General features: G+C 40.7%; 1 protein-coding gene across 1 annotated transcript in view; it reads left to right on the forward strand.

Moving 5' to 3' along the window:
- LOC134226492 (G protein-coupled receptor kinase 1) overlaps positions 1-19,076 on the forward strand; it is a 543,976-nt gene that overhangs the window by 401,618 nt on the left and 123,282 nt on the right. The gene's annotated exons all lie outside the window — the stretch shown is intronic.

Below are 19,076 nucleotides of genomic sequence, written 5' to 3' on the forward strand. Positions count from 1 at the left end.
GAGTGAGTCACGCAAGCCACGGCGATAAGGTCGGGGAACAAATCGACTGCAAATCGCAGGTCAAATGGATCGAATTGAAAATTTCGTTATTCAAATTTGTCCGTTTCTGCATTTTCGTCTGACTATTCTGTAAGGCAACTGTCTCCCCCACTTGAGGAGCAGCACGAATGGGGATCAGATACCGAGAAGGTTTTTTCATTTTCTGTCGAACGACGTGAATCCAAGGAATGCTTGGATCTGACTCAGAATAGCCAAATTTAATCCATAGCTTACTTGGACGGTTGTGAGTCGTGGAATCACGGTTGTCATAATCTGATTCCGAGTGATGCAAAAGTCAGTGAGGTGCGAAATTGGTGGGAGAAGGGAATCTCTTTTCAATAGAAATTGAAATCTAATGAAATTTTTCCCCCAGCACGTATCGATTGTGGGAGCAGTAAAATAGGGAAATCAAGAGTTTGAAATTACATCACTTAGTGTCACTTAAAAAGTCTTCCACCGGTACAAAAAAAATCCCGCATGCACGTTACTGTCATTTTTGTAGAAGAAAATATAATTGTATGACATTCCTTGCACTAAGCGTTTTGTATCTAATCTCAAATACAAACTGATCCGCGAATGCTATTTGTTATGTCAGCTCATTGCATTCAGTCGGTTTATTTGGTCTCGTTCAACACATCTAAACGACCATCGTTAATTTCTAGGAACAAGTATATGTATCGTATACAGCAATATAAGTTTGACTCACGATACCATCCTAATTCCATTCATTTTGATCACAAAAAGGACAAAAGTACACAAATAAGCATGGTGCCGATTGACTTAGCTCAATCCGTGAACTTGTAGCAAGTTAAGGCTAACTGTGCATGGAATTAATAAAAAATGTAGAAAAATCAGGTCGAGTGAATCAATAAAAACATCTCGTAAGAAGGTTATGTAATCGATTGCTTACAAGTTACAACATCATGAAGATTCAATGTTTGCTCTTCGAGATAGAAATGCCCATTGTGTAATAATTTTTTTACGTCCAATCCTGACTGTTCAGATTTTTTAGCTCCTAGGAAGCGTGAACAATTCAGAAAAGAGCCTTTTCTCTTTCAACTTTGCGTTTAATCAACCACACCCTTCTAGAAGCATTTTTTTTTGCGGCTTAGGAAATGGAAATATTATCAATTCATTTTATAAATATAAAACTAATTAGAACAGAAAAGAATTAAAATGTTCAGTGTCACTGTCACTTGTCCGGATTTTGTATTCTTCCCAGCTTATGTTAGACGGTTGGCAAGCTGTTGAAAAATTATTTTCGAGCTCCTGCAAAATCATTTCTTAGTTTATTCTACAAGCTGGAAGAATTTCTTCTGTGAACTGGAAGGCTGGAAAAGCTTTTTCAGCAAACTTTCAAAGCTTACACAAAGGTTAAAAAACAGCTTTTAAAAGCTGACGAAATACTTCCAGGAGCTGAAAAAACTTCAACAGCAACACATACTGCAATAACATCATCCAGATGATTCAAAAGCTTCTTCCAGAAGCTGCCAAAGCTTCTTTCAAAAGCTACAGAAGCTACAAAAGGTTTTTCCAGAAGCTGTGAAAGCGTCTTTCACAACCTGCAGAAATTTCTTTCAATAACTGGAAAAGATTCTTCTTTTGGAAACGACGAAGGATTCTTCTTCAAGAAGCTGTGGGAGATTCTTTTTCCAGAATCTGCTAGAGCATATACCAAAAGCTGCAGAAGCGAAAGCTTCTTTCAGAAACTGCAAAAATTTCTTACAGGATCTGCGAAAGCTCTTTACAGAAACTGTGGAAGCTTCTTACAAAAGCTGCGAAACCTACTTACAAAAGCTGCAAAAACTTCTTACAGGAGCTGCGAAAGCTTCTTACAGAAGCTGCAAAACCTTCTTACAAGAGCTGCAAAAACTTCTTATAGAAACTGTGAAAGCTTCTTACAGAAGCTGCGATAGCTTCTTAAAGAAGCTGCGAAAGCTTCTTACAGAAGCTGCGAAAGCTTCTTACAGAAGCTGCGAAAGCTTCTAACAGAAACTGCGAAAGCTTCTTACAGAAACTGCGAAAGCTTCTTACAGAATTTTAAAGCTTACAGCTTCTTACAGAAGCTGCGAAATCTTTTTACAGAAGCTGCGAAATCTTTTTACAGAAGCTGCGAAAGCTTCTAACAGAAGCTACGAAAGCTTCTTGCAGAAGCTGCGAAAGCTTCTTACAGAAACTGCGAAAGCTTCTTACAGAAACTGCGAAAGCTTCTTACAGAAACTGTGAAAGCTTCTTACAGAAGCTGCGAAAGCTTCTTGCAGAAGTTGCGAAAGCTTCTTGCAGAAGCTGCGAAAGCTTCTTACAGAAACTGCGAAAGCTTCTTACAGAAGCTGCGAAAGCTTCTTACAGAAGCTGCGAAAGCTTCTTACAGAAGCTGCGAAAGCTTCTTACAGAAGCTGCGAAAGCTTCTTACAGAAAGCTTCTTACAGAAGCTGCGAAAGCTTCTTACAGAAGCTGCGAAAGCTTCTTACAGAAGCTGCGAAAGCTTCTTACAGAAGCTGCGAAAGCTTCTTACAGAAGCTGCGAAAGCTTCTTACAGAAGCTGCGAAAGCTTCTTACAGAAGCTGCAAAAGCTTCATACAGAAGCTGCGAAAGCTTCCTACAGAAGCTGCGAAAGCTTCCTACAGAAGCTGCGAAAGCTTCCTACAGAAGCTGCGAAAGCTTCCTACAGAAGCTGCGAAAGCTTCCTACAGAAGCTGCGAAAGCTTCCTACAGAAGCTGCGAAAGCTTCCTACAGAAGCTGCGAAAGCTTCCTACAGAAGCTGCGAAAGCTTCCTACAGAAGCTGCGAAAGCTTCCTACAGAAGCTGCGAAAGCTTCTTATAGATGCTGCGAAAGCTTCTTATAGATGCTGCGAAAGCTGCTTACAGAAGCTGCGAAAGCTTCTTACAGAAGCTGCGAAAGCTTCCTACAGAAGCTGCGAAAGCTTCCTACAGAATCTGCGAAAGCTTCTTACAGAATCTGCGAAAGCTTCCTACAAAAGCTGCAAAAGCTTCCTACAGAAGCTGCGAAAGCTTCTTACAGAAGCTGCGAAAGCTTCTTACAGAAGCTGCGAAAGCTTCACACAGAAGCTGCGAAAGCTTCACACAGAAGCTGCGAAAGCTTCTTACAGATGCTGCGAAAGCTTCACACAGAAGCTGCGAAAGCTTCACACAGATGCTGCGAAAGCTTCTTACAGAAGCTACGAAAGCTTCTTACAGAAGCTGCGAAAGCTTCTTACAGAAGCTGCGAAAGCTTCTTACAGAAGCTGCGAAAGCTTCTTACAGAAGCTGCGGAAGCTTTTTCCAGAAGCTGCGAAAGCTTTTTCCAGAAGCTGCGAAAGCTTTTTCTAGAAGCTGCGAAAGCTTCTTTTAGAAGCTGCGAAAGCTTCTTACAGAAGCTGCGAAAGCTTCTTACAGAAGCTGCGAAAGCTTCTTACAGAAGCTGCGAAAGCTTCTTACAGAAGCTGCGAAAGCTTCTTACAGAAGCTGCGAAAGCTTCTTACAGAAGCTGCGAAAGCGTCTTACAGAAGCTGCAAAAGCTTTTTACAGAAGCTGCGAAAGCTTCTTACAGAAGCTGCGAAAGCTTTTTCCAGAAGCTGCGAAAGCTTTTTCTAGAAGCTGCGAAAGCTTCTTTTAGAAGCTGCGAAAGCTTCTTACAGAAGCTGCGAAAGCATCATCGCGAAAGCGAAAGCTTCTTACAGAAGCTGCGAAAGCTTCTTACAGAAGCTGCGAAAGCGTGTTACAGAAGCTGCAAAAGCTTTTTACAGAAGCTGCAAAAGCTTTTTACAGAAGCTGCGAAAGCTTCTTACAGAAGCTGCGAAAGCTTTTTCCATAAGCTGCGAAAGCATCATCGCGAAAGCGAAAGCTTCTTACAGAAGCTGCGAAAGCTTCACACAGAAGCTGAGAAAGCTGCGAAAGCTTCTTCCAGAAGCTGCGAAAGCTTCTTCCAGAAGCTGCGAAAGCTTCTTACAGAAGCTGCAAAAGCTTTTTACAGAAGCTGCAAAAGCTTCTTACAGAAGCTGCGAAAGCTTTTTCCAGAAGCTGCGAAAGCTTTTTCCAGAAGCTGCGAAAGCTTTTTCCAGAAGCTGCGAAAGCTTTTTCTAGAAGCTGCGAAAGCTTCTTTTAGAAGCTGCGAAAGCTTCTTACAGAAGCTGCGGAAGCTTCTTACAGAAGCTGCGAAAGCTTCTTACAGAAGCTACGAAAGCTTCTTACAGTAGCTACGGAAGCTTTTTACAGAAGCTGCGAAAGCTTCTTACAGAAGCTGCGAAAGCTTCTTACAGAAGCTGCGAAAGCTTCACACAGAAGCTGCGAAAGCTTCACACAGAAGCTGCGAAAGCTTCACACAGAAGCTGCGAAAGCTTCACACAGAAGCTGCGAAAGCTTCACACAGAAGCTGCGAAAGCTTCACACAGAAGCTGCGAAAGCTTCTTACAGAAGCTGCGAAAGCTTCTTACAGAAGCTGCAAAAGCTTTTTACAGAAGCTGCGAAAGCTTCTTACAGAAGCTGCGAAAGCTTTTTCCAGAAGCTGCGAAAGCTTTTCCCAGAAGCTGCGAAAGCTTTTTCTAGAAGCTGCGAAAGCTTCTTTTAGAAGCTGCGAAAGCTTCTTACAGAAGTTGCGAAAGCATCATCGCGAAAGCGAAAGCTTCTTACAGAAGCTGCGAAAGCTTCACACAGAAGCTGCGAAAGCTTCTTCCAGAAGCTGCGAAAGCTTCTTCCAGAAGCTGCGAAAGCTTTTTCCAGAAGCTGCGAAAGCTTCTTCCAGAAGCTGCGAAAGCTTCTTCCAGAAGCTGCGAAAGCTTCTTCCAGAAGATGTGAAAAATTCTTCCAGAAACTGTGAAAGCTTCTTGCAGAATTTGTAAAAGCTTCTTCCAGAAGGTGTTAAAGTTTCTTCCAGAAGCTGCGAAAGCTTCTTACAGAAGCCAAGCTTTTACAGAAGCTGCGAAAGCTTCTTACGGAGCTGCTGAAGCTTTTTCCAGAAGCTGCAGCTTTTCTAGAAGCTGCAGAAGCTTCTTTTAGAGCTGCGAAAGCTTCTTACAGAAGCTGCAGAAGCTTCTTACAGAAGCTGCAGAAAGCTTTACAGAGCTGCGAAAGCTTCTTACAGAAGCTTCACACAGAAGCTTCACACAGAAGCTGCGAAAGCTTCACACAGAAGCTGCGAAAGCTTCACACAGAGCTGCGAAAGCTTCTTACAAGCTTCTTACAGAAGCTGCAAAGCTTTTACAGAAGCTGCGAAAGCTTTACAGAAGCTAAAAGCTTTTTCCAGAAGCTGAAGCTTTTCTAGAGCTGCAGCTTCTTTTAGAAGCTGCGAAAGCTTCTTACAGAGCTCACTGAAAGCATCTTACAGAAGCTGCAGAAGCTTCTTACAGAGCTGCAGCTTCTTACAGAGCTTCTTACAGAAGCTGAAAGCTTCTTACAGAGCTGCGAAAGCTTCTTACAGAGCTGCGAAAGCTTCTACAGAGCTGCGAAAGCTTCTTACAGAAGCTGCAGCTTCTACAGAGCTGCGAAAGCTTCTTGCAGAAGCTTCTTACAGAGCTGCAGAAGCTTACAGAAGCTGCAGCTTCTTACAGAGCGAAAGCTTCTTACAGAAGCTGCAAGCTTCTTACAGAGCTGCGAAGCTTCTTACAGAGCTGCTTCTTACAGAGCTGCGAAAGCTTCACAGAAGCTGCGAAAGCTTCTTACAGAGCTGCGAAAGCTTCTTACAGAGCTGCAGAAAGCTTCTTACAGAAGCTGGCTTCCACAGAGCTGCAGCTTCTTACAGAAGCTGCAGAAGTTTACAGAGCTGCTTCTCACAGAAGCTGCGAAAGCTTCTCACAGAAGCTGCGAAAGCTTCTTACAGAGCTGCGAAAGCTTCTTACAGAAGCTGCGAAAGCATCTTACAGAGCTTCTTACAGAAGCTGCGAAAGCTTCTTACAGAAGCTGCGAAAGCTTCTTACAGAAGCTGAAAGCTCTACAGAAGCTGCGAAAGCTTCTTACAGAAGCTGCGATAGCTTCTCACAGAAGCTGTGAAAGCTTCTTACAGAAGCTGCGAAAGATTCTTATAGAAGCTGCGAAAGCTTCTTACAGAAGCTTCTTACAGAAGCTGAAAGCTTCTTACAGAAGCTGCGAAAGCTTCGTGCAGAAGCTGCAGCTTTTTCCAGAAGCTGCAGAAGCTTTTTCCAGAAGCAGCAAAAGCTTATCCTAGAATCTGCGAAAGCTTCTTCTAGAAGCTGCGAAAGCTTCTTCTAGAAGCTGCGAAAGTTTCTTTTAGAAACTACGAAAGCTTCTTTCAGAAGCTGCGAAAGCTTCTTACAGAAGCTGCGAAAGCCTCACACAGAAGCTGCGAAAGCTTCACACAGATGCTGCGAAAGCTTCTCACAGAAGCTACGAAAGCTTTTTACAGAAGCTACGGAAGCTTTTTACAGAAGCTGCGAAAGCTTCTTACAGAAGCTGCGAAAGCTTCTTACAGAAGCTGCGAAAGCTTCTTACAGAAGCTGCGAAAGCTTCTTACAGAAGCTGCGAAAGCTTCTTACAGAAGCTGCGAAAGCTTCTTACAGAAGCTGCGAAAGCTTCTTACAGAAGCTGCGAAAGCTTCTTACAGAAGCTGCGAAAGCTTCTTTGCAGAAGCTGCGAAAGCTTCTTACAGAAGCTGCGAAAGCTTCTTACAGAAGCTGCGAAAGCTTCTTACAGAGGCTGCGAAAGCTTCTTATAGAAGCTGCGAAAGCTTCTTACAGATGCTGTGAAAGCTTCTTACACAAGCTGCGAAATCTTTTTACAGAAGCTGCGAAAGCTTCTTACAGAAGTTACGAAAGCTTCTTACAGAAGCTGCGAAAGCTTCTTACAGAACCTGCGAAAGCTTCTTACAGAACCTGCGAAAGCTTCTTACAAAAGCTGCGAAAGCTTCTTACAGAAGCTGCGAAAGCTTCTTACAGAAGCTGCGAAAGCTTCTTACAAAAGCTGCGAAAGCTTCTAACAGAAGCTGCCAAAGCTTCTTACAGAAGCTGCGAAATCTTTTTACAGAAGCTGCGAAATCTTTTTACAGAAGCTGCGAAATTTTTTTACAGAAGCTGTGAAAGCTTCTTACAGAATTTGCGAAAGCTTCTTACAAAACCTGCGGAAGCTTCTTACAGAAGCTTCGAAAGCTTCTTACGAAAGCTGCGAAAGCTTTTTACAGAAGCTGCGAAAGCTTTTTACAGAAGCTGCGAAAGCTTCTTACAGAAGCTGCGAAAACTTCTTACAGAAGCTGCGAAAGCTTCTTACAGAAGCTGCGAAAACTTCTTACAGAAGCTGCGAAAGCTTCTTACAGAAGCTGCGAAAGCTTCTTACAGAAGCTGCGAAAGCTTCGTACAGAAGCTGCGAAAGCTTCGTACAGAAGCTGCGAAAGCTTCTTCCAGAAGCTGCGAAAGCTTCTTCCAGAAGCTGCGAAACCTTATTACAAAAGCGGCGAAAGCATGTTCCAGAAGCTGCGAAAGCTTCTTTCCGAAACTACGAATTCTACTTTCCTAAGCTGATTCAATCAGATGCTGCGAAAGCTTATATCAGAAGCTGTGAAAGCTTCTATCATAGGCTGCCAATGCTACGATCAGAAGCTGCGAAAGCTTTTTACAGAAGCTGCGAAAGCTTCTTACAAAAGCTGCGAAAGCTTCTTACAGAAGCTGCGAAAGCTTCTTACAGAAGCTGCGAAAGCTTCTTACAGAAGCTGCGAAAGTTTCTTACAGAAGCTGCGAAAGCTTCTTACAGAAGCTGCGAAAGCTTCTTACAGAAGCTGCGAAAGCTTCTTCCGGAAGCTGCGAAAGCTTCTTCCGGAAGCTGCGAAAGCTTCTTCCAGAAGCTGGAAAAGCTTCTTCCAGAAGCTGGAAAAGCTTCTTATAGAAGCTGCGAAAGCTTCTTATAGAAGCTGCGAAAGCTTCTTATAGAAGCTGCGAAAGCTTCTTATAGAAGCTGCGAAAGCTTCTTATAGAAGCTGCGAAAGCTTCTTATAGAAGCTGCGAAAACTGCTTTTCAAAGCTGCGAAACCTTATTACAAAAGCGGCGAAAGCATGTTCCAGAAGCTGCGAAAGCTTCTTTCCGAAACTGCGAATCCTACTTTCCTAAACTGATTCAATCAGATACTGCGAAAGCTTCTATCAAAAGCTGTGAAAGCTTCTATCATAGGCTGCCAATGCTACGATCAGTAGCTGTGACAGCGAAAACTTCTACCAGAAACTGCGGAAGCTTCTTCCAGAAACTGTGAAGCTTCTTCCAGAAACTGTGAAGCTTCTTCCAGAAGCTGCGATAGCTTCTTCTCGAAGCTGCGGAAGCCTTTTCCAGAAGCTGTGAAAGCTTCTTCCAGAAGCTGCGAAAGCTTCTCACAGAAGCAGCGAAAGCTTCTTTCAGAAGCTGCGAAAGCTTTCTCCGAAGCTTCGAAAGCTTCTTTCCAAAGCTGTGAAAGTTTTTTTTCTGGAGCTGCGAAAGCTACTTCCCGAAGCTTTTTCGATCAGAAGCTGCGAAAACTTCTTTAAGCAGAAGCTACGAAAGCTTTTCCCAAAGCTGTGAAAGCTTCTTCAAGAGGCTGCGATTACTTCTTACAGAAGCTACGAAAGCTTCTTCTAGAAGCTGCGAAATCCTCTTCCAGAAGCTGCGAAAGCTTTTTCCAGAAGCTGCGAAAGCTTCTTCTAGAAGCTGCGAAAGCTTCTTCTAGAAGCTGCGAAATCTTCTTCCAGAAGCTGCGAAAGCTTCTTTCAGAAGCTACGAAATCTTCTTCCAAAGCTCCGGAAGCTTCTTCAAGAAGCTGCGTAAGCTTCTTCCAAAAGCTGCAAAGCTTCTTGCAAAAGGTGCGAAAGCTTCTTCCAAAAGCTGCGTAAGCTTCTTTCAGAAGCTGCGGAAGCTTTTGTTAGGAACTTTAAAAGCTTGTTTCAATAGCATTGAAAGTTTCTTTCCTAAGCTGCTTCACTCAGAAGCTGCGATTCTTCTTTCAGAAGCTGCTAAAGCATCTTTAAAAAGCTGCGAAAGCTTCTTACAGAAGCTGCGAATGCTTCTTCCGAAAGCAATGAGAGCTTTTTACAGAAGCTGCGACAGCGAAAACTTTTACCAGAGACTGCGGAAGCTTCTTAAAGAAGCCGCGAAAGCTTTTCCCAGAAGCTGCGGAAGCTTTTTCTAGAAGATGTGAAAACTTTCCATGAGCTGCGAAAGCGTCTTCCTAAAGCTGTGAAACCTTTTTTAATGAGGTGCGAAAACATTTTTCTAATGCTGTGAAAGCTTTTTCCGAATGCTGCGAAAACTTCCTCCAAAAGCTTCGAAAAGTTCTTCCAAAAGCTGGAAAGCATCTTCCGGAAAGCTGTGAAAGCTTCTTTCAGAAGCTGCTATGTATTCCAGATATTATAAAAAGAGTTCTCAGTCAAATAAAAACAAATCCACAGACAGACAAAGGGCCAACCGGAACGATAAACTCCATCCAACGGCGTCGCTCGATGGAGATTGTTTTGGCAGGATAAGCTGTTCGATGAAGGATTCCCGAATAGGGGGTGATTTTCTCGTTTTCGCACTGTCAGCGTATGGCTGCACAGACAACGGAACGAAACGACGGCGGAGATCAACACAAAGTAGGTAATCACGAACGGCTTGGGAGAAGGTCGGCTGTCGTCGTGCGGATACGTCGCCATAAAGCGTAGGAAATGGTGGGTACTTTGGGAAATCGGCCCACTGACTGGTCAATAAGATGTGCAAATTTTGCGGTTTTATGTTCTGGCAGTAGACGAGCCCTGTCGGAGATAAGATTGTGGAAGAGGAGGAATTCGAATAATTCCGAGTGTTGTTTCGTAGGTAAATATATGCATAGTAAAATGGAGGCACGATGCTTCATTTTATGACAAGAATTTCCGTTATATAAACTTCAGTTTACTCTGAGGATTTGGCAAGTCGACTATTTGCGATGCTGTTTTAAGACGACTATAAAATGGGTACTGAACTGAACTGAAATGCTGTCGTTTAAAGGAAGCGTTGCTCGATTAATTGGTTTATTCTACCTTTGCGTTACTTTTAGAATATGAAATTGAAAAAAGCATCAACGCATTCAGTTTTACCTGGTTGCTTTTGAAGTTTTTCAAAGCTTGAAAATCTTTAACTGATGACTATAAAAAATAGCATTTTTTTCAAGTTGATAACATTTTGTAAATATAAAACAATTTTCTCTACTAATGTTGTACGAAAATCTGTAAATAATTCATATTTGGTTATTAACTAGCCTTGAACGCTGTTCAATTGTATCGCTTCCAGTGATAGAATTGAAACGCTGTAATCCAATTCACATAAATATATGCCTAACAATATTGTATTCTACTAAACTGCTCAAGGTCAATCGTAAATCCTAATATCCTTAAGCTTTGTCCCGATGAGATCGGCCGTGTCCGAAAAATCATAAAAAGTTATCCAATCAGATATAGGCTCCAGCTTTAATTTGCTTTAAGTGCCGTTCTCCTTCGATGATCCGCACAGCACAGGCACAAAACAAAGCCTAATCTCCATCCTCGGCTGCCTGCGGTCGGGTCGGCGTATTGTCATCCGATCCAACGTAGATTCTTCCCAAATTGTTACGGCCCTTCGTCCAATGGAAGCTCGTCAGGGGGAAATCGAACTACCCTCGTACATACAACACACGTGACTGACCGGAATTTACGTATGTGTTGGCCCTTTCATGCCCGCAGTTAGGCGATTTGGTTGTCGTATAAAAAAACATCTTGGACATAAGCACGCTGGTTGTACACAGTGCTAGCGAGGGGTTCCGTGGTGTCAGTCCCGGTCATTTTTCGGTTGAATAAATCAAAACCACAAAGTGGGGCAAAAGTGGGCTGAAAGAAATGGAGAACGTATTCCTAATAATAGTCCCATGAGGTACAATGGTTCTCCTTCCAACGCAACCGATCGCTTCGGGACCACGAGCAAACATAAAAAGCTCTAAACCTGATTAAACACAGAGTAATTAATTGAATCTCAATTTATCGCTATCGTGCTGGGTCGTCATTACGAATCGCTTTTGTCGCCGTGCCGTCGTCCTGCTCAATCCCAGCCTGATGCCGCCGTATGTTTCGTAAGGCTCAATCGCGTGGAAAACGACAATATCATGGCCTACTTACTGGTTGTTGGCCAGCTCCGTTAGGTACGGATCGGACCTCGCCATAGTGAAAGTGTGGGATAACTTTGTCAGTCATGGCTCACTCGATTTCGGTACGGATTTTTACCACCCTCAGTTTGAAATGAAAAACTAAACAAAATCCAAATTTCGACGACCCTATCTTTTGTGGCAATGAGATCCGTGGAGAGGTTTAGAAATTCGGGCGAGCAGCGGGACTGAAGTCGGAAAACGGAGACGACGGCGAAATGAAGTGATTCGATTGAGGAAAATCAAATCAAAATCCCATTTACTCGAGAATTGAGCGAATGGGAAAAGAGTTTCCTGCGAAAATGAGATAAAGGTCCTGCTCGGTTGGAAAAGGAGGGGAATAGAGACAACAGAAGATAAGTGTGGGGGCGCTTGATGAAGACGAAAAAGAAAAATCGCCGTCATTCGTCGAGTGGGGAAACCGGATAAGGCGCCGTGCGTGCGTAAGACTGATAGCGGCGGCTTCCGGCTGCAAAAGACAGGGTTCTTTTTTTCATGTGAATAAGTGTTCCTAGAATGAGAAGACGGGAAAAACAAAAGCGCCATGAGCATATGTGTTTGTGTGCTAATACTATTGAGGATAAGATCTCAGGAAATTTGAATAATTCAATTTGTTTGCTGATGTAATATGAATGTTATGAAGATGAAATTTGTCTTCTCATTAAACTTTCGATATTAAATCAAAAGCATGGAGAAAGATTAGTCCAAATAAGCTTTCAAAACCAGAAAGTTTACATACTTTTGAAACAAACCCTTCCACACATTTTCAGAAGCCGAACAAGCTTGTAGGAGAAACCTTACGAACTTCAGAGAAATCATACTTAGAACAGTAGGCTTGGTCAAGAAGCCTTTCGATTCTTAGGAAATCATTTTGATTTCTTGATCAAGCAATCAAAGTTTCTTGCGAAGCATCTCAAGCTTCTGATAGAAGCCAATAGATCACAAGGAAATGCTTTTATCCATAACAATTTTTGTGGAGTTCTGGAGAAATATTCGTGGAACAATTTTCCAAGGAAATTCAGGATTGTACGAAAATTGTACGAAAACTGACGACTGCTACTTTAGCTGAAAGCGATCTTATTTCGCAACTATTTCTGTCGTTGCAAGACTTTTTTGACCCCGCTTAAGTAGTAACGGCCGAAGACAGAGCTCAATTTGGATCTCGTGAAGCATCGTCTATTAGCTAAGGAAAGCAAGTGATCCGATCAAAAGCCGTTAATGACAATTTTTCTGGTAATTGGTGAAGGAAATTCCGGAAGATTGTTTACCAATAATTTATCTTATTCTACATATATAATACGGAATAAAAATTCGAAATAAAAAATTTGTTAAACTAAAATGAGTGACATGGTACCTACATATATTCAACATATTTTTGTGTGAGCGGAAAACTAAATTGCGTAAATTGATTGATTGTACGGAAACGTATACAGAAGTTGACAGTAAACAGTGGGAATGCTAGACTTACGCGAATGCAAGTAATGGAAGAAATGCAATAAAATCCATACAAATATTGATTAACTGTTTCGTGTACTGCCGTCATACGCATATTTGTCCCATGTTTGCTGGGATTTCCTATGTGCATGGAATAGTTATGCGTATAACGGCAGCGTGTTGGAGGAATAAGAGTGAAAATAAAGATCCAAAATCAAAGCATTAGACTGGTCCAATTGTAATGCGAGTAGTTAAAAAAAAAATACATAGGTAATGTCCTGCAAACAATTTATGGCACTTAGTGTTCAAATTTTTTTTTGGGGTGGTCAGCCCGATTTGGCTTGTGACCGCTTTCCAGTCTTGGACGGGGTGCAATGGGTGGATATTTTGGGTTTGGATCGATGAGAAAACTCACCCCTTTCCTAGGAAACACAAAAACGTATATGATACAACATAAGAGGCTAAAGTGGAGGCAATATACGTACATGTTGTATGGAGAAGTTCCTATATCGCCTCCACTTTAGCATCTTAGGTTACATTATATACGATCTAGTGTTGACTGGGCCTGCCTGAATAACTTTAATTTCATGTCCGATTTCGGAAGATTTTTTTCTGTGAAATCTCTCGAAATAAAATGTCCGCTCAGAAACGAGAAAGACGCATTATAGTTAGCCAGTCATCTTCTTTCTAGGAAAAGTGACCCTTCCGCTAATAAGGCCTCAAGCCGGGCATCAAAACTGGTTAGGTACTCTCCTCCTAGGAGTGGCACATAAGCCGCCCAATTATTAACCGAATACGCGATTGACCATCTATTTTTTTTTGCTACCAAATAATTTCAGAACGTTCCCTAACGATCAACTATCGCCAGTCACCAGTCGATTTCTCAGGTCGTAAACTACAAATGCAGCACATTAGCAGCCCGAATACAATTTTAATGTCGACCATTGTAATACTATTTGGTTAGAATTTCCGATAGAATTTGGAAGAAATTCAAAGATTTACTAAGAAAAGTAAGTTAAAATCTTTAACAAATTTAAAGAAATTTCTCTTAAAAATTAATTCTCCAAAGAATTCAAATTAATTTCCGTTTAAAGTTCTGAAAAATTGAAAGGAATAGAAGAATTAACCAGTTGGAATTCAGAGACACTTCTGTTGTAAATTTCTAAGAATTCCCCGAATAAAATCAAGGAAATTAAATTTGAAAGTTCAGAGGATATTACCGTGGTAAATCGTTGGATTTCCAGTGGAATCTCCAAGAAATCTGTCATGGAAACTCTAAGCAATCTCCCAATTCTGGTGCACATTCCGAGTGATAATTATAATTATGATGTGATAATTATAATTATTATTCTTGTGCAAAAGCCGATTTTTCCAAGGAGATTCACATAAAATTTCGTTAAATTAGACAAAATTCCCGTGAAAAATCAGTAAATTAATTTGCATTTTTTTTTTCAAATGCGCTTTTGTAGATAATTTGAATGACACATTAAACAGCTACCTAGTTTTTATGAGTTACTCGAGTTCCAATGAAATTTATAGAATTCAATAAAAGTTTTCTTTCATTTTTATTTCCGTGCATTTATCAATTTTTTTTCGCGAATTATATTTATTTTTCACTAGCTGAAATTGATTACATTTTTATTCCGTTTTAACCTTCCTAGTGCATTAAAAAAACTGCCACATTGTGCATTAGTCGGTCAAAAATGACTCCAACTTCAATTCACTGGCAAAAGATCATTTTCGAACCAATTTTCAATCTTGTGGATCCAAATTGGATTCCGCGGATGTTGTTACGGACTGGTTTTTTGCAATTTGGCCATTAGAACGCTGAGTAACAAACAATTGTGATGACCCATTTTGATGGACCTGAGTGGCCACCAGGTTCCTCCAGAAGAGCCGGAAAGTTCATAAAATTGGTCAATTCATGAAACTCATCACATAAGAGCGCAGTTTCTTCAAAGCTCTTCATTATCGTACTCTGAATAATAAAATATCCGTAAAAGTGGTCATTTTCTAAACGGTTACCGGGTTCTCTAGAAGATCCATGGCACTAGAAGAGCCATTTCTTATATACATTTCCTTGTCGTACTTTGAGCGTGAAATCATTGTCGTGACCTATTCTCACGGATGTGTGTAAAAGTGATAAATAAAACCCTACTTAGAAGAACACGATTCTTCTTGAACTTTTTGTTTTACTACTTTTAATAACAAATGATCGTAACCCACATTATCATGGTTTGCCCACTGTAGGTCTTCAGGTAGATTCAGATCATCCGTCAAAGCGGTCAATTCATGAGAGTCATCATAGTTTACTTATTATAATATCCTAATTAACGGCACAATAACAAAGAAAAACGGTATGGCAACTTTTGCTCAGAAATGGCTTGCAAGATGATGAATCACGAGAAACAAATCTCATAATTTTTAATTTTAATTGACATTATTATAAATGGCAGCAAAAAAAGTTCAACTATGATCAAGTTGGACATAAGTTTAACCACAATAACCACATTTTTTACTAAGGTTTGAAAAATAGTTCATAACCTATAGTTAATACTGAAATCATCTTCTTCTTATTATTCATCTTCTTAGGAATTTCATTCTCCACTGGGACATTGCCGCCTCGCAGCTTAGTGTTCAATCAGCATTTCAAAAAAAAGTATTAAAAAACTACCTTCTTAGGATGATCAATGAGTAGAATAGCAAACAGTTTACAAAATATCGTGCTCTAGTAGGATGAGTGTCATGTATTGACCGATTCTTTGGAACTTTAGGAGGTCACTCAAGTCTATGTGTATGGATCACGAGAGGGCCTTCACTGGCCATTAAAGTCCATAAGTCACGATAATAATGTCTTGCTCAGAGTGCGATAATAGATTTTTTTTTGTAAAACCACGCTCGACCCCGAACGAGTTTCGTTCATTGGCAACTTTTAGGGATATCTCGGGCATTTTACTGATATTTTTGAAGGACCTCCGGTGGCCACTCAGGCTCATAAGAATGGATAACGATAATTATCTATAACCCAGAGGATGTTTATGGAAATCTTTGAAAAAGCCGCATTCTTCTATGGTAAGTTTCATGAGTTGAACATTTCTGCGGATGATCTGGATCTTGGAAAGGTGTCCACTCAAGTACATTTAAATGGGTCACGCCAATCATTTGTTACTCACAGTACGATTATTAAAAGCTTTGTAAAAAAGCACTCTTCTATGATGAGTTTCATGATCTTCCGGAAGACCTCCGGTGGCCCCCAAGTCCATCAAAATGGGTCACCACAATCATTTATTACTCAGCGTTCGAAAATTAGAAACTTTGGAAAAAAACCCAGATTAATCCACCTAGCGGTGATGGTGCCTTTCTCGTTCGTTCAAAAGGTTTGGAAAAATCTAAAATAACACCAATATGTGGATTGGTCTTATTTTTCATGTTTGTTTACACGCATAAAAAATTCTCGCCGAACGCAATTTGTTGCAAACAAATCGGATGTTATAAGAGCAAAAAAATGGCATTTTATTTTTGTAGTTTTAAAATTAGTATTTTCGCCATAACTTTTGACCCAATTGTACAAAATCCGGCCAAGTTTCTATAGGAAACAATGGGACAAGATTCTGCGTCGAATGCAATCTGATGCGAGAGACCTGAAAAGCACACATATTGCATATCAATAACAGTAACTTATATAATATATATGACCGGATTCAGTCACAATATGATTACTGCAACCAGATTTGTTGAACTTGTGTGGCTTGGGAATAGATGAAGTCTAAGTGCTAAAAAAGTAGGCTAGACTTTTTGAACTCTTTTTCACAATAAATAGTAATTTTACCATAACTTCTAAGCCCATAGTCCGATCTGGCCAATTTTCATTAAGAATCAATGAGACATTATGCGTCGAATGCAATTTTAATGCGAAACAAATCAGTTGAGAAAAGTACCCTGAAAATGAGTGACATTTTTTTTGTGATTTTTCCATATAAAATGGTAAAATTTTCGATCCCATAGTCCGATATGGCCAATTTTCAATAGGAAACAACGGGACAGGATTCTACGTCAGAATGCAGCTTGTTGAGGCAAATCAGTTGAGGATAAGTGCCCGAAAAATGGTGACATTTTGCGCGATTTTTTCGTATGAATTTGTTATTTTGGCCATAACTTTTCGATCCCATAGTCGGTACTGGCCGAATTTCGAATGAAACAATGGAACAGCTTTCTGCGTCGAATGCAACTTGTTGCGAGCAAATCAGTTGAGGATAAGTTGCCCGAAAAAAATGAGTGACATTTTTTACGCGGTTTTTCGTACGAATTTGTATTTTGGCGCCATAACTTTTTGATCCCATAGTCCGGTCTGTGCCAATTTCGAATAGGAAACAATGGAGACAGGATTCTGCGTCGAGATGCAACTTGTTGCCGAGCAAATCGATTTCAGGCCATAAAAGCCCGAAAAATGAGTGACATTTTTCACGCAAATTTTCGTATGAATTTGTATTTTGGCCATAAATCACGATCCATAGTCCGATCCTGGCCAATTTCAAATAGAGAAACAATGGGATATGGATTTTGCGTCGAATACGGCAACATGTTGCCGAGCAAATCAGTTGAGGATAAGTGCCCGAAAAATGAGTGACATTTTTTACGCGATTTTTTTCGTATGAATATATGTATTTTGGCCATAAATCACGACGATCCCATAGTCCGATCTGGCCAGATTTCAAATAAGAAACAATGGGATAGGATTTGCGTCCAGCGAATGCAACTTGTTGCCGAGAGCAAATCAGTTGAGATAGACTGCCGAAAAATGGTGAACATTTTTTACGCGATTTTTCGTATGAATATGTTATGTTTGGCCCATAACTCTCGATCCCATCACTTCCGATCCTGGCCAATTTCAAATAGGAAACAATGGAACAGCTTTCTGCGTCGAATGCAACTTGTTGCGAGCAAATCAGTTGAGGATAAGTGCCCGAAAAATGAGTGACATTTTTGCTGATTCTTTCGTATGAATTTGTATTTTGGCCATAACTCTCGATCCCATGGTCGATCTGGCCAATTTCAAATAGAGAAACAATGGGACAGGATTCTGCGTCAGATATGCAACATTTGTTGCAGGCAAATCAGTTGAGGATAAGTGCCCGAAAAGTAGGTGACATTTTTTACGCGATTTTCATCGTACGCAATTTGTTATTTTGGCCATAACTCTCGATCCATAGTCCGATCTGGCCAATTTCAAATAGGAAACAATAGGACAGGATTCTGCGTCGAGGAATGCAACTTGTTGCGAGCAAATCAGTTGAGGATAAAGATGCCCGAAAAATGAGTGACATTTTTACACGCGATTTTTTCGTATGAATTTGTACATTTTGGCCGCAACTCTCTCGATCCCATACTTCGATCTGGCCAATTTCAAATGAGAACAATGTGAACAGCTTTCTGCGTCAGAATGCAACATGTTGCGAGCAAATCAGTTGAGGATAAATTGCCCGAAAAATGAAACTGACATTTTTTTACGCGATTCTTTCGTATGAATTTGTATTTTGGCCATAACTCTCTCGATCCATAGTCCGATCTGGCCAATTTCAAATAGGAAACAATGGGACAGGATTCTGCGTCGAATACAACTTATTTGCGAGCAAATCAGTTGAGGATAAGTGCCCGAAAATGGTATTGACATTTTTTGAGTAGTTTTGCACACACACACACACATACACACACACACACACAGACATCTGCACCTCAATTCGTCCGAACTGAGTCGATTGGTATATAACACTATATGGGTCTTAGGGTCTCCTATAAAAAGTTTGTTTTGGAGTGAACATATAGCCTTTACTGGCCGTATACTCAGTATACGAGAAAGGCAAAAACATAATCTTCTATAATGAGGAAGAATACGGACGTTCCGGATCTCTTCGAGAACCTCCGGTGGCCAATCAAGTTCATCAAAATGGGTCACCATAATCATTTTTACTCAGTGTTTGAAAATTAATAGCTTTAAAAAAAACTGCACTCTTCTATGATAAGTATCATGAATTGACCACTTTTACGGACGTTCCGGACCATCCGAAAGGACACCAGACCGTAGAATAGCCAGGAATTGTGTTAATCTATGGAAATAGACTATGGCTACATTCTATTGCGATTATTGCTACGCAAATTTGTGAGCATTTCCAAAATTACCCTTCGAAAGGCAAGAAATCACGCCAAAAATTAGCCTAAGAATCTATATTTCTTCTAAAGAGCTGATTCCTGATAGGAACCAGAATGGCCAATTGCAAAAATCCGTCCGTAACGACATCCGCATGGAATCCATACATCCTATTTGGTTCCAAAAGATTAGAAAATCGATTCGAAAATATGAACTTTGAGGAGCAGAATTTAAGTTGGGATCATTTTATAACCGCTTTATGTGCGCAATGTATGTCAACTTTATTTGTTGTACCGTCCCTAAGGTCGTTAAAAAGTTGCTTACCACAAAAAATTAGCGTTGCAGCAATACGTAATAACTTCTAG

The sequence above is a fragment of the Armigeres subalbatus genome, chromosome 3 (genome assembly GCF_024139115.2).
Source record: "Armigeres subalbatus isolate Guangzhou_Male chromosome 3, GZ_Asu_2, whole genome shotgun sequence".
Lineage (NCBI taxonomy): Eukaryota > Metazoa > Arthropoda > Insecta > Diptera > Culicidae > Armigeres > Armigeres subalbatus.